This window comes from Elaeis guineensis, chromosome 9, assembly GCF_000442705.2.
Source record: "Elaeis guineensis isolate ETL-2024a chromosome 9, EG11, whole genome shotgun sequence".
Taxonomy (NCBI): Eukaryota; Viridiplantae; Streptophyta; class Magnoliopsida; order Arecales; family Arecaceae; genus Elaeis; species Elaeis guineensis.
This window is the reverse complement of record NC_026001.2, coordinates 87,802,415-87,819,165: the sequence shown is the minus strand read 5'-3', so window position 1 is coordinate 87,819,165 and position 16,751 is coordinate 87,802,415. Positions and strand designations below refer to the sequence as shown.

The following is a 16,751-nucleotide window of genomic DNA, read 5'->3' as shown; positions in this document are numbered from 1 at the left end:
TCTATAGAGACCCACATGACTGAGAAAGTTGTAAGGTATGGTCTTTCGTACCATCATATCACTCACAATTCAAAAAACTTAAACCATCGGATACAAGCTTGTGAACCTATATCACACCTCTTTATCAGTGATGTGGGATCATGACATAAAGCTTAATTTACATTGCACATTTTATCATACTTGGTTTGTTTTTTTCTTGTTCATGTTGTAAGGATCCAGATCCAAAAATTTCTTCATGCAAATCTTAAAGCAAGGATGGAAAAATTTGAAAGAAAGAAAATGCATGAAAAGGGGAAGGAAGAGGACTCCGACGGAGAGTCTTGTTCTCTCCCAATTTCCATCAAACATCAAGATTGTGCCCTCTAAAAAATCAGACTAAAACACCTCTAATCATGGCTATAAATAATGATCCATCTTTCTCAAATTTCCACCACCAAATCTCTTGAGAAATAGTTACCGATTCCGAGTTGTTAGGAGCCCTTTTCTTGGGATTTTGCAAGAGAAATCATTGGATCCCTCGTTGTGGGCATTGCCGGATCAAGATGACATTTTCTCCCTCCTTTTTCTAGCCCCGCCGTTGCCGGATTAGGACTAGTAAGCCACTAAATTCATTGCAAAAAGGGTCACCCCTATTTTTAAAGTTTTCTCCCTCTGTTTTATCGATCACTGATGGTTGTGGCTACTGCTGCGGTCATGTCAATTGGGCATTGCCGTTGGCTGCCGACCATGTTCCACGGCCATAGTAGGATGAAGAGGGGGAGGGAAAAAAAAAAATTTGGATACCCTATTTTCATAAAAAAAAAAGAGAGAGAAAAAAAAAAAAAAAAAGAGGAAGAGAGTTTCTCTCTCTTCCTCTCTCCTCTCTTTATCTTTTCTCTTCATTTTCTCTTTCTATTTTCTCTCTAGAGTTTTCTCTTTCTAGATTCCTTCTCTCTTCATAAATTTCTCTCTCTAGAAATCCAATAGATCAGTAGAGGATTCAAATGTCTAAGTATGCTCAGATTAATTAATTAACTTTGTAAGGAGTCTTGAACTTATAGTGTTAGGATCGTTTATCATGATTTTTTATAATTTTTAATCATCTATGATTTTTATATTTGATCTTGATTATATAGAGGTATAATTATCTATATAACATATAGAGTGGAAACACATTGATCTCGAGTTCCTAGATCAAAGGATTGATCAATAGCTGTACTTGATTCTGAGATCAGTAAAAGTAAAAATCTCTTTACATGATCGCTTGTATATATGTTTTTGTACCATATATGATGATTTTAATTTTATTTGGATATATAATTCTATATTATATATGTATCACATGTTGATTATTTTGATTCTTGGAAACATAATATCTAATGTTTTGAAATGGAACAAAAAATGTAATACAAACTATTGAATGAATTGTTGAATTTGTAAGAGGAACTGAACTGGCCATGATGTGGATTACCTATCACAGGTTGAATCATGATTCATTGGATGGCCAATCATGAGCTGAATCATGATACCTTGATTTACCATTGTAGGTTGAAGTACGGATATCTTGGTTTGCCATCATGGGCTGAAGCATGGATATCTTGGTTTGCCACCACGGACTAAAGTATGAATATTCTAATTTGTCATCATAGGCTGAAATATGATTATTATGGATTGCCACCACAGATCGAAGCATAGTTTATGATTTGTCAGTCATGAATTGAAGTGTAATCATGATTAATCCAAACTAAAAGATGATGATTGATTTGGAAAAAGCTAACAAACATAAACGATGAGTTGTATGAACATACATAAGATATGATTGATTTTGACCCAACTCATTTAAGCCTTGAAGTGTTCCATGCATGTTGCATGTTAGAAGATGGATTTACTAAGCCTAATATGGTCATAGCTTAAGCTTTTAGGGTAACTAAGGTTATTTACATTCTTCCATTACTACAAGCTTGTATCTCCCCTCTTCTTTTTTGCTTAAGCTTAGAGCATACTTTGATGTAACTATGTTGGTATATGCTATTAATTGTAACCATATTATTGGTTATTGTCTTAGTGATTCTTTCATTTCTTAGAAGCTTAAGAATTAGAAAATAAATCTCTTATTCAGGCGATAGAGTATGGTGTCATTGCCAACAATAGTGTCAAGATTGCTTGATTTTTTGCTTGTTGACATGGGTGATTGTTACTGGCACACCTACCTCGCTGCTTTGAGAACTTGAGTATTGTTCACATAGCCAACAGTCAGTTCTATGATGGTGGCAAGCACATTGAAACTAATTGTCATTTTACTTGACATTATTGTATCACTCACGCTCTCTCTATCATTTATTTCTTAGTAAAACAAATTCCTGATTTCTTTTCGAGGTTGCGCATAGCATTGCATAGCATAGAGATTCTCCTTCCATGTGCAAAGTTCGATGTCCCACTTACATGTAATGTTGTGTACGATATTTGGTGATATATTACATGCGCGCACATGTACGTGCGTACAATACTGCAATGCATCCTTGAGCTTTTCATTTGTTGGTACTTCACACCCTCCAAGGCTTCTTTATGCTATGGTTTTGCAATACAATATCTCTATGCCTGTATGAGTACACATGCATACATAGCATGAACACATGTAGGTTTTGCATGATTAACTATAGGTTTCTATGATTGCATACATATATCTACATGGCTATGTTTGTATAAACGCACTTATGTTCCTATGAATTTAAGGTATTAAACAAAGATTCGAGTGCTTGTGCTCGTACATTTACTTGAATTTAGACTTTACTAGGAATATAGAATGTGTTCTTTCAATGTTTCTTGAAATCAATTTTCAAACAAGGTGCAATTTGAGTGCTGCATGGAGGCCATGTGCTTATATTAGGGGGATTAAAGTTTAAGATTCTAAGACATCAAACTGTAAAGGTCTTATGGGAATGTGGAGGGAACAAGTGCTCTACTTATCAACACACTAAATAGGGCCCTTATTTAAGGCTTAATTACATCCAATCTAGACTAGAACATGTCTACTATGTTTGAATTACATTCAATGTGATATATCGTACATTGATTAAGAAATTTTTTGTTGCATACAGGGGATTTCATCTTTTTTTTTTTTGATTTCACTACTAGAAAAAAGACTATTAGCAACAGCTAATTGCCGTCATTAATAATCAGTTTGCCATCGCTAATGCTAATAGTGATGGACTCCCATCGCTAAAATCCTAATAAAAATAATCTCATCGCTAATTATCATTATTAGCGACAGTAAATTCACTATCGCTAATAAAAGTAATTAGCAATGATATTAGCGATAAAATTTTATTACTAATAATTTTAATTTTTTTAATTAAATTATTAAAAAATTATTAGCGATGGTAGTTCTATCGTTATTGATGTTGCTAATAATTTTAAATTTTTTAATTAAAATTTAAAAAATTATTAGTGACAGCAGTTTGCGTTGCTAATGTCATCGTTAATAGTTTTAATTTTTTTTTCAAAAATTTATAATAAAATAGTTTAAAATCTAATTTAATCACAGTAACAAGCAATAATATTTTCTACAATCTATTATAAATAAAATAATAATTATATAATACAATCATAAATATAAAATTAATTATATTATATTTAAAATATAAATTATATAATTTTACATAGAGATACTGCTTTACAAGTATCAAAATTGCATACATATCAAAAAAAAATTATGTACGATCTTTCTCGTCATCCTCATCATCCTCCTCCTGCTCCTGTACGTCCTCTCCAACAGCTAGTAGATGAGAGCTGCATGTCTCAGCATTCTATAACAAAAAAAATAAAATATTATTAATAAATTTTGATATAAAAGTGTATATGTCGATATAGAGATGTATATTTTGATATATTACTCCGATTGTCGAACAGATTGTTCCTACATATTTCATTCGATGATACGGAGCTATAAATACTTTTGATTTATCATTTGGATGGTTAGATTGAATTTTCATCTTATAAATCTCTTTTTCAGACTGAAGCCTAAATATATAAAGCTTCTACATATAAATATTTAAAATAAGTAAAGAAAATTATTAATAGACTTACTTGCTATGATGACTGTGACAATGAGTCCAGCGGATCGTGTAGATATGGATCCCGAAAAATCTCAACGACCGTATCATGGATCACGTCTCGAAAGCTCTGAGATCACTGGCTCAAAAATCTTGGCACGACCTCCTCCATATATGCGTCAGCCCATGTCTGGATCGTCGAGCCCTAAGAGGAGGATGTCAACAAAGATCCTCGAGCTAGTGGAGGATCAAAACTGTGACCGAATCCTATAACCCGGCTCCTACTCATCCCTCTGATGGCCCTGAGCCATCCCTCGAGATCAAGAAAGGGCTAAGAGAACGGATCCTCACCATACTGCGATGCAAGATATCTCGTATAATCTATCTATACAGTTTAGAAATTCATTAGTCCATATATATCAATATATATAAAAATTTAATAAATAATATTTTATATTATTATCATGATCTGTCGAGAGCGAGGATCTAAGTAATCACCAGTCCTTCTAGACTGGTGTGTGACCTCCCATTTCTGCAATTGCCTTGGTTCATGACCCAGCTATCATGTCTATAATAAATAAATAATAAAATTAAATTAATTAAAATATATATATGATCAATTCAGTATAAAATTAATTAAAAATTTTTTTTTTATCAATCTATTGGCCACAACATGTGTGCCAACGAAGCCGTCAATGTACTTGATCGGATGTTGTTGGGTGAATCGATTCTGCCGTGATCTCTGCCGCCTATCAGAGTATTCCTCAGCACTCCACTGGTAATAGAGGGCCTTTCATATGTCCATCCGCGTCTAATGACTTGTGTAAAACTTCCAATCCGATGTGACTCAAAACTGGATTGCTGTCTAGTGCATTGCCTAAAGCTGTATAGCCCATCTCGGAACCTACGGGTGGCCACCTCCTTGAAGATCCGACGGCTAGCCCCTCATCCTGAAGAGTCTCGAATCGATAGTACTCCTGCAAGTAGAAGCAAGCGTGTATTAATAAATAAAATATAAACCTACTATAAGTTTAAAAATTAAATACCTTTGACTTACCAGAAACATATTCTAGGCTACATCATGAGCCCCCAAAGTCCAACTGGAGAACTCATTCACTGATCCCGGTGTCAATCATCGGATGATCCCAGTAATCACACAAGGCATAGAGGTCTCTATAAATATGCTACAAAATTAATTTTGAACAATAAATGTTAGACTCTATAATGATTAAATTTTAAACATATTCAATAAAGATATAGTACTTACGAGTGGTTCTAAATGTAGATGAGCTCTTTATCCTCCGATCGAGTCAGACGTGCCATGAGCCGGATGAATCTTCTACCACGTTGCTGACTCTGAAAGCCAGATGTTGCTCTGTGTGACTGTGGGGTCACTGATGACCCCACATCGTCTGAACCTGAGAACATCAAGACATCATAAAGAATATTATATTAGATAATAAAAGATAAAATAATATAAAAAAATATATAAAGTATTAGAGTTTATTGTATGGTACGTGTGGCACAGAAGCATATGAGTTGGTGGCATGAGAGCTCTCTCCTCGACTGCAACGACTTCAGCCTCAAGAAGACATGATCTATAATCTCTGAAAATAAAAATAACTATGTATTATATTGGATTAACTATGTACAAGAATAAAATAACTACATATCATATTTATTTAACTATATATCATAATACAATACTATAAGAATATTGAATATTAGCTATGGTATTAGTGATGAAAAAAATTTCATCGCTAATAATACCTTTTAGCCATTACAAAATCGACTAAAAATCTTGCCATCGCTAATACTATTAGCGACGGTAAGTTAATTATTAGCGACGACTCAGTGTTTAAAATTTTCAAATTTTTTTCATAACATTTAAATATAAAATAATTATTAGTGATGATGAATTGAGATTATTAGCGATGAAAATTTTACCATCGCTAATAATTTTTTTAAAAAATTTGAATAATAATTTGCAAAAATAATTTTTTAAAAATATTATTAACAATGAAATTAGCAATAATGATACTTTTTCATCGCTAATAATTCAAAAAATAATTTAGATGCAATTCAAATCCAATTCGAATTCGATTTGAATCCAATTCAAAATCCTATCAAGCCTAATTTAATTAGACTTTGAATCTAAGTCTTACTTGAATTATAAAATTTAATTATCTTCAAATTAAATTAAGTCTAATTAAATTTAATCTAATTTAAATTAATTAAAAAATAATTTTTAATTTAGATTCAGTTTGAATCTAATTTGAAACAGATTCGAATCCAATTCAAAATTCTGTCAAACCTAATTCAAGTAGACATTGAATCCAAATCTTAATTAGATTGTAAAATTTAATTATTCTTAAATTAAGTTAAGTCTAATTAAATTTAATCTGATTTAAATCAGTTAGAAGAAAATAATTTTCAATTTGGATTCAATTCAAATCCAATTCGAATCCGATTCGAATCCAATTCGAAATCTTATCAAATCTAATTCAACTAGGCTTTGAATTCAAGTTTTACTTGAATTATAAAATATAATTAGCCTTAAATTAAGTCAAATCTACTTAAATTAAATCTAATTTAAATCAATTAAGACTTAATCCATGATTCAATTTGAAACCAATTCGAATTCGATTCAAATTCAATTCGAAATTTTATCAAACATAATTCAATTAGGCTTGGAATCTAAGTCCTACTTGGATTATAAAATCTAATTAATCTTAAATTAAGTCAAGTCTAATTAAATTAAATTTGATTTAAGTCAATTAGGACTTGATCCATAATTCAATTCGAATCCAATTTGAATTCGATTCGAATCTAATTCAAAATCTTATCAAATCTAATTTAATTAGGCTTTGAATCTAAATTTTATTTGAATTATAAAATCTAATTAGTCTCAAATTAAAATAAATCTAATTAAATTAAATTTGATTTAAATCAATTAGGACTTGATCCATAATTCAATTCAAATCTGATTCAAATCCAATTCTAAATCTTGTCAAACCTAATTCAATTAAGCTTTGAATCCAAGTCCTACTTAGATTATAAAATCTAATTAGTTTCAAATTAAATCAAGTCTAATTAAGTTAAATCTAATTTAAATCAATGATAAGTTGATCCATGATTTAATTCGAATCCAAATCGAATATGATTCAAATCTAATTCAAAATCCTGTCAAACCTAATTTAATTAGGCTTTGAATTTAAGTCCTACTTGAAATATTAAAATCTAATTAGCCTCAATTTAAATCAAATCTAATTAAATTAAATTAAATTTAAATCAATTCAAACTTGATCTATAAATTAATTAAGCCCAAAAATTTTATAAAATCTAATAATGATTTTTAACCACCTAAAAAATGACCAAGAAGAAAAAATAATATTAAAATTTAAAAAAAAATTAATAGTGTTAGTGATGGCATTAGTGGTGGAATAATTTATCATTGCTAATAATTTAAAAAAATATATTATTTTAAAAATTTTGAAAAAATTTAATATTAAGATTTAATATTTAAAAAAATTAATAGTATTGATGACGGTGGATGGGTATTAGCAATGAAAACTATCATCGCTAATATCGTGGCATGTAAAATAGAGTTTTATCGATCGTATTATCGACGGCCGCATTATCATCGATAATAGTTCGATCAAAAACACCCTCAGCCTGCCAGAGGAAAAAAAAATTCCATGCTCGTTCTCCTCCCTACGAATCCCCTCTCATTCTCCTCCTTCCTGACTTTTTCTCACCTCGTCGGTGCCTCCTCCTACCCGACGGTGATCCCCCTCCCTGGCACGTCCTTCCCGTTATTCCTTGCTCCCTGCGCATCCTCCTTCTCGGCATCCCAACCCCGTCGGTGCCTCCTATGCCATGGCCCCACCGATGCCTCCTATGCCGTGGCCCTGAGCATGCCACCTCAGCCCCACCTCGCTCGTGGCCACCTTGACCTCATCAGTGCCTCTTATGCCGCAGCCCCGAGCCAGCCACCCGACCCCACATGCCCACGGCCCCTCGACCCCATCGGTGCCTCCTATGCTATGGCCCCTAGCCCATCGCCTTGGCCCTGCCTCGTTTGTGGCCACCTCGACCCCACCGGTGCCTCCTACATTACAGCCCCACCTCACCCACGGTCGCCTCGACCCCGCTAGTCGAACCCTGCGGCCCCTGCTCTGTCGGCCTTCCCATGGCCTTGTCCCCATCAGTCTGACCGCGTGGCCCCTACCTTGTCGCCCCCAGCCCGTGGCCCCGATCCTGCTGCCCCTGCCCCACGGCCCCATGCCTATACCAACGCACCTGCTATTGTGAGTATTAGCGACAGCATTAGTGGTGGCTAGTGTTGTCTAGTATTAGTGATGGCATTAGCGATGGCTAGTGCCATCACTAAAAGTTAATTAAATATTGATTTAATTAATTAGTTAGATATTTAATTACTTAATTAATTAATTAATTAGATGTACGGGACTTGGATCTCGGCATGCAGAGTGCTCGAATTGAGGAAAGGTGTCAGACAGCATTGCAAACATGGGGTCGGAGCGTGCTCGGGCCTCGGGTCACAGCTGGCATCCATGGCATCTAGCCCTCGCCCGTCCTGGGTGCTTAGGTCAATGGAAGGTGCTGGATAGCACTAATTATGTATTAATTTTAATAAAATTTATATTGCATGGAGTGATAGACCCGTCAATTGATTGATGTGCATATTCTAATGGATCCGTATGTTTATTTATTTTTGTATGGATAAAAAATTATGTACATTGGTCAATTGATTGTCCACTATGGACAGTTTAAAAAATATAAATAATTCTATAGATCATTACAGTAATCAAATGATATGCTGAGGATTCGAAAAAAATTTTAGATAATATTTTTTTTTGTTCTTTCTACATGACGGAACTAAAAAAAATACTGTCAAAATTTTTTGACCTTTATTACATATCGTTTGATTACTGTGATGGACCTATAGAAATTAATATATTTTCTGAATGGGATAGGACCTATCTTTACCTATTAGTTGATGATAGGATGCATTTACTATATAAGCCATTTTGAGTGATAAAATAGCATTTAGCAATTGCTTTGTATTTATGTATATGCAAAATTTTTAGATAGTCTGCCATAGACTGTAGTTGAATGGACCATCGAGTAGTCGATGGAGAGATTTTTATTGAATAAGGGAGGGTGTAGAGTACTTTTATGATTTTACTTTTGGGAATACAGCACTCTTACATCAAGGATGGGCTCATTGCCCTTGTAACAGATATAAAAATGTTTGATAGGGATATAATTACTGTCCATTTGTATAAGAGTGGATTTATGCCCAACTACAAGCATTGATACCTACATGAAGAGATATGGGATGTGAAACCACATTATACTAACAACTGTGTCAGAGTTATTGAACTTGAAGGTCGAGTTTAATATGACGATCAATTATCATGATAGGATGGTAGTAATAATAAAGAAAATGCTACTAAAAATGAGAAGCTTGTTGGAAGCTTCTATGCTTTGAAGAGAATGATGGAAGGATTGGGCATGGGATATAAGAAGATAGATGCATACCGTAATGGTTGCATACTTTTCTATAAGGAGAACCAACAGAAGAGCTCATGCGGCATATGCAGTATAAGCCGATTTAAATCGAGACAAGAGGTAGGAATCAGAAGGACATACCATACAAGATTCTTGATACCTTCCCTCACTCTTAGACTTTAGAGGCTCTACTTATCTAAGAGTACTATTGAAAAGATGAGATGGCACAAAGAAGGACCACGCAAGCACCTCAATATGTGTGTCCCCGATTCAATTGTGGAGGCTTATATAATAAAGAGATTTTAAATTTCAGCTGACACTACTTTAATCCTTGTGTGCAGACCAAGCTGACTTAAGTGGTCGAAATGATGGTGGTTGTGCTGAGGGATCAGAGCGGGAGATCTTAATATTTGCCTATCTCGCTCGAGAATTTGGGCACGAGGTTGTCAAATTTTCTCCGATACTGAACTTCGACAGGCAAAGACATATGTTTTGCTAAACTGTATGGAGGTCAACCCATATGTCCTGTAAGTGTCCATCATAATCCTAACTCTTTAATCACTTATTTCAGTATACTTATTTTATGCATATTGGGCAATATGATGAGATGCTGAAAGAAGAAAATTCGAACATAAGTGATGAAAAAATATCAACACAGTGCTCAGAGAACTTTGCATGTTGGTTCCGTCAATTGGTAAGCATCCATTATCATTTTATATATTTTATTTTTTTAATTTATTTTTTTATAATATATAGGTCATTCAAGGGAGCGAGTCATACCAATGAAGCTGAAACCATTAGGTTACGGGCTTAAAAAATATGTAACATGCTATAATGGCTGTAATGTAAATGTTTCAAATTTCACACCCAGCAATATGAAAGTTATAAAGGCACAATGAACAGTAGTGTGTGTATAAAAGATAGCTGGTGGGAAGATAAGGTGGAGAGTGACTACTATAGAATTCTCAAAGAAGTGATTAAAATGAGCTACATTAGAGTAATAGTGTCATTCTATTTAAGTCCCAATGGTTCGATACTGACAATGGTGTGAAGGTTGATCCACGACATGGGTTTATTGAAATCAAACATGGATTGAAAGCTTATGTCAATGAGCCATTTATACTAGCTGCACAAGCTGCTCAAGTGTATTATACTTCTTTTCCATTAAGAGAAAGAGGAAGGAAAGATTGGTGCACTATATACAAAATTAAGTCTTGAGCCATTCATTATGCGCTTGAAGAAGAAGAAGAGCCCCAACTATCAGAATGCTTTCAAAAGGATGAGACAGTAGGAGTTCATTAATTCTTTGATGATGTAAAATTGGATGCTCCAAAAATTCTCCTACGTGAAGATGGCCAACATGAGGTGGTAGATCCAATTGAGGTTGTTTTAAAGGATAATCCTCCCTAAGAAGGAGAAGAAGAGGAAGAGGTGGAAGAAGAGGAAGAAGAGGAAGAATTGAAAGAAGATTCTGAAGGATACCAAACATCTAAAGAGGCCAATGAGTAGTGCTAAGTATATAATTCTTGGATCATTTTAATTTTTTATCTTGTATCATTTTAAATCTTACATTGCCATCCATAATTATATAATTAATTTGATGAATCTATTTATTTTTATTTTTAGAGAGCATACATCATGTCTTCTAGAGGTCGGAGTCGCGTGAGGTGAGGACAAAGCTCTCAAGGAGAGAGCGATCACGCGGCCAGCTCATATGGTTCTACACCTTTCAATCAGACGGTAAGCTCTAACACTTTATATATTTTCATTTATGTTATTTTATCATTTGTTAACTAATATAATATTCTTTGTATTTGATATTTTACACTTAGGTTCAGAGGATAGGGGGTCACCAATGACCCCACAATTGCATGCAGCAGCGACCGTTGGCTCTCAGATATAGTGCCATGGTCGAGGATCCGCACGCTTGTGGTACCTCTGACTTGGTCGAAGGATAGAGAGATCATCCATATCCAGAGCACTCGTAAATACTACATGCTCAATTAATATGTTTAGAATTTAGTATTTTAGAGTTAATATTTATTCTTCAAAATTAATTTTACATGACATTCAAGGGTCTTCTACATCTCGTGTCGTTACTGGGATCATACGTTGATTGATTCGAGACCATGAACGAGTTTTCGAGTTGGTCGTTGGGAGCTCATGATGATGCCAGACTAGTGAAGAGTTTTTGATTGACCGTCAGAGCTCGTGATGCAGTTTGGGAGATATTTTTGGTAAGCAAAATTAGTTTAATTTTTAAATTTTTGATATATTGATATTTTAATTACATATTAATACAAGCTTGCTTTTATCTTGTAGGAGCACTATCGATTTGAGATTTTCTAGGATGAGAGGCTGCCGTCGACCTTAAGAGATAGCCACAGGAGGCTCCGAGATGGCCTTTACAGCCTTAGACAGTCCACCATCCAGTACTTGATTCTTAGTCACCATCGGACTGGAGGTCCTTCAAGATTATTGATTCGGATGAACATATAGTAGGCCCTCTTGACAGTGGGAAGTGAGGAGTACTCCAGTAGGGGTAGAGGATCCGACAGAACTAGGTCGCAGCAGAATCAGATCAGACACACGGGTAGCTCGGTTGGCACACATATTGTGGCCGACAGACTGATAAGAAATCTATAACAAAACTCTTCACTAAAACTGTAAAAATCTTATTGTATATTTTAATTAATTTAATTTTATTATTTACTTATTGAAGATATGATAGCGGGGTTGTCCACCAGACAGTTGCAATTGTGGCAGGCCAACACCAGTCTATGAGTACCGATAACTATTTAGATTCTACGTCACGATAGATCACGGTAAAAACTTCAAACTTTATTTACTAATTATTATTATAGGATCTGATTTTTATATTAAAACTAACATATTTATGAACTATGCAGATATATTACATGGCATACATTAATGAGAGGGACGGCGATGATCCATCTTCTTAGCCCCTCTTGACCTTGAGGGATGGCTCAGTGCCACGGAGAGGGAGTAGGAGTCGGTTGTTAGAAAGAGTGGTATTTTCGTACGTATAGTTTAAAATTTTTAAATATAACAGATTTATGTGCAGTAAAAATAACATAAAATAAAAATATTTTTTAATTTAAAACATATTAGATCACATCTAAAAATTATGCTGAGGATCTTCGTACGAACACGATGCCAAAACCTGAAATCTAAATAAGAAATAAAATCAAGTAGGAGATCTGATCTCCATACCTGATTTCTTTCCTCAGATCCTACAATGTCCAGGGTTCCTGTCAGAGCCGTGCAAGCATCTGGCCTTTGCTGGCATCCACACAGAGATGTCTTGATCGAAGCATCAAGGCCATCAGTGTGCTAGCACCTTGCAAGCCTCGCTCCTCATTTGGATCTGGATCATCTTCTAAACTCGAAGAAGAATTTGTTGCACGAACCCTTTGCATTGAACTTGAGAGAACTTTTACTTCATGAGGAAGAGGAATAAGAACTCTTCTTTCCTCTTCCCTCTCTCTCTAATACCTCTTTTAGATCTGATCTGGAAGAGGATGTGTGTGTGGAGGATGAAGAGGGAGGGCTTACGGCAAGGAGGAACTCGCGATCACCCATCACACGCACACGCCCAAAGAAAAACTCATCTGAAATTTTATCACACAAAATTTTCAAGCCTTCATGCCCTATTAGATAAGAATCCATTCAAATCATATTGCAAAGGAAACTTATCTAAGAAAGGGATTTGGGGCGATCAGAACAAGTGGCGGCAAGGAAGAAACTATCTCATGATTTCATACCGCATGCCCCACTTTAATCTAATTTTTGTCACACAAAAATCTATTTCCAACACAATAAACTAATAAGACTTGATCCTAATTTGAATCAAATTCAAATAAAAAATAAATCATGAAGAGAGAGAATTTCAGATGGGTGGGGTGCCAACTATTGGTGTTGGGATGTGCAGGGATTTCATGCATGCATTTCAAAAATTTTACAGCAAAAAATATTAGATTAAACTATTTAATCTATAAATAATGTATAAGATCTAATCTTAAAATCCTACAAATTGATCAATGATATGAATTTATATGTATAAAAATTGAATTTAAAATAATAAGTATGTAAACAAAATTAGCATTTAGCAATAGATCTAATCTACTACTATCAGGGTTCGAACCCAATACCTGAGCATGGATAGTCGAACTCCATATAAGAATATGATTGAAAGTTTCTCTGATTACTCACAATCGCACAAGCATCCGACCTCTACGGATGGTCCACACGAAGCCCTCGGATCGATCAGCCCTCCGTAGGAGTGCTAGCTCACGCAGTAGGCTTCTAATGGTGGATCTGATTTGATCTTCTTTTTGATCACCTCAACTTTTTGATATCGAAGATGGATCAGAGGAGGATATTGGATGGTGGAGGAAAAATAGATGAAGACACTCTTCTCTTTGATTTTCCTCACCCAAAAATCCTAGAACAGTTCTAGGTCTCTCACCCGAGAGGAGATCGATCTCCTCCTTTGCTCATGCCAAAGAAGATAGAAGCCCCCCTAAACCTCATACCCCAAAAAAGGTATTCGCCCCTCTTTCTCTCTGGTATCTCATGGTAAAAATGAGAGAGTTGTTGGCACACAAAAATGTGAGCTTTTTATGGTTGTTGCACAAATGGGATTAGATAGAATAAGGGCTGGAGTTTGTTGCAATTCAATTCATTTTGAATTTCAATTTAACTCCAACTTTTTCTCACCTTTATCTGACTTAAAGAGGGACCTACCAAAGAATTTTGGGCATAAAAACAATCAGAAACACTTCTTTTTGGTTGCACATAATAGGCGCCTTCACAAAGAGCCAACATATGGAAGGAAAGGGATAGGGTTTTAGGTTTAAATTCAAACCTTTTTGAATTCAATTTAAAACCAACCAAATCTATCCCTAATGGGTGATAAAAGAAGGGTTTTGGCATAGATTTTTCAACACACAAACCAATTTGTGCAATGAAATAAGGCATGGAGAGAAGGAAAGGCGCAAAGGAGAGAGTTCCATTCATCTGGGACTCTAGGGTTTAGCCAATTGGGTTTCTATCAAACTCAATCCAACTAAATCCAAATAAAATATGATGAACCAATCTAATTAGACTCCATAACCTCAATTAAACCTGATCAAATTAATAAATTAATTGAGCCATAGATCCAATCAAATCAGGATTATTTCTTCCTTACCGATTAGGTTATCTCATAACCTAATCAGACTTAACTTGATTGAATCCAATTCAATCAAACTTGATCCAGACTTTAATGCTCAATCAAATTGAGTTAATTAGTGATCTAATTATTAATTAATCCTCCATTAATGATAGAGTCTCAGTCCAGTGGGATTCTTTAGTAGAGTCTCCATCCAATGGGACTTTTCATCAAAGTCTTAGTCCAGTGGGACTCTTCAGATTAGCCATCTGATCGGAGAGAAACTTCTAATGTATGTGACCCATAGGTTCGAATCTAAATCGATAGCACAGAAATAGATTTCTGTACCAATCGAAATAACCATCTAGCAATAGTATCTGACGTCTGGATAAGACGAATGTATGCAAAGCAACACTCAAGAACCTACTTGGATAAAGTTATCGTATAATTCATCCTTTTGACCCTTGATGCTAGGATGGCTTAGAGTTTAAACTATCAACTCTTAACAGTACATCCATTATGTGTTTCAACCTAATAAATTCTATGACTCCTCACAAGGACTGCTCTAACTAAGGTCTTCCTAAATTGAAACACAAAGCATTCTCTCCAATCCTTTGGAGTGGTCAATTCCATCTTGACTCACGCACCAACTTCATAAGTACTTGACTGTACCTAAAAATCTTTCGATCCTGAATTAGAAATTTAGATAGTCTAGCACCAAAGCACAGCGAGTTGCTTGCAAGTCACTATGGTGATTTCAAGTCAGAGGGACACTTATACCCATATCCCTTCGGAATAACTCTTGATAGCAAAGTGCTCCAAAGTTGATCATATTCAGTGAAATATACTCCTACATTTCATCCACATGCCATACCAGCATCTCCATATTCCCTGATAAGAGGATAACCAATCTATATGGCATACAACGACCTACATTTGATATATCTATCATCCTAATAATAGCATATCATTTAATTGTGAACTCATTTAAGGACTAAACGATAAATCTTTTGTTATCGATTTAAAATAGTCCTAAAAATTTTTCATCATTACACAAAAGTTTGATATAGAAGATGTACAAGCTTATGATGAAAATTATCAAATAAATATTTTATTAATTAATTCATATACAATTACATCAATTAGCACAACCGTCAATAGACTGACGATTGGTTTTGGGATACATTTTCGTATGATTATTGTATAATTCATCCCTTTAATCCTAATGCTCAAGGATGACCTAAGATTTAACTGTCAAATCCAGATAAATCATCCATATTATATTTCAACCTTTCAAATCCATCACATAAATTATCCAGATCCATATTTTACTAAATTAAAATACATCGATACATTAACTCCTACTAATTCAGAGAGATCAATCCCATCTTGACTCATGCACCGACTTGATAAGTACTTGACTGCATTCAAAATTCTTCCGTCACTAATTTGCAAATTCAGATAGTCCAACATCAAAGTATAGTAAGTCGCTTGCAAGTCACCGTGGTGATCTCATATCAGAGAGACACTTATACTCATACTCTTCACGAGCTATTCTTGACAGCAGAGTGCTCTGCAGTTGGTTACATTCAATGACGATGTACTCCTATATTTTACCTACATACCATGCTAGTGTCTCCACACCATTTGGTTATGAGGATAACTAACGTCTACAGCACACAATGACCTACACTTAATATTACTATCATCCTAATAATAGTGTATTATTTGGTCGTGAACTAGTTCAAAGACTATACGATAAATCTTTCTTTATCGATCAAAGTAATCCTAAGGACTTTATCACATCATAGGAGTTCTTTGGAAGATGTAATCTTATGATGAAAAAGATCAAATAACTTTTATTACTGATCAATTTATATATATTTATAATTAACACAATCATCAAATGATTAGCTTTAGGATATATTTTTTAACAACTTTCACTTGGACTCAAGCCAATCAGTATAGTATCATATATCCATCTTCAATTTATTATCTCAAAACTCTTAGAT

The 16,751-nt window shown here is 34.6% G+C and overlaps 1 pseudogene; it reads left to right on the top strand.

Moving 5' to 3' along the window:
• Nucleotides 1–8,561: 8,561 nt before the first annotated feature.
• The window catches only part of LOC105051180 (norbelladine 4'-O-methyltransferase-like), a 57,915-nt pseudogene continuing 49,725 nt past the window's right edge, over nucleotides 8,562–16,751 (top strand).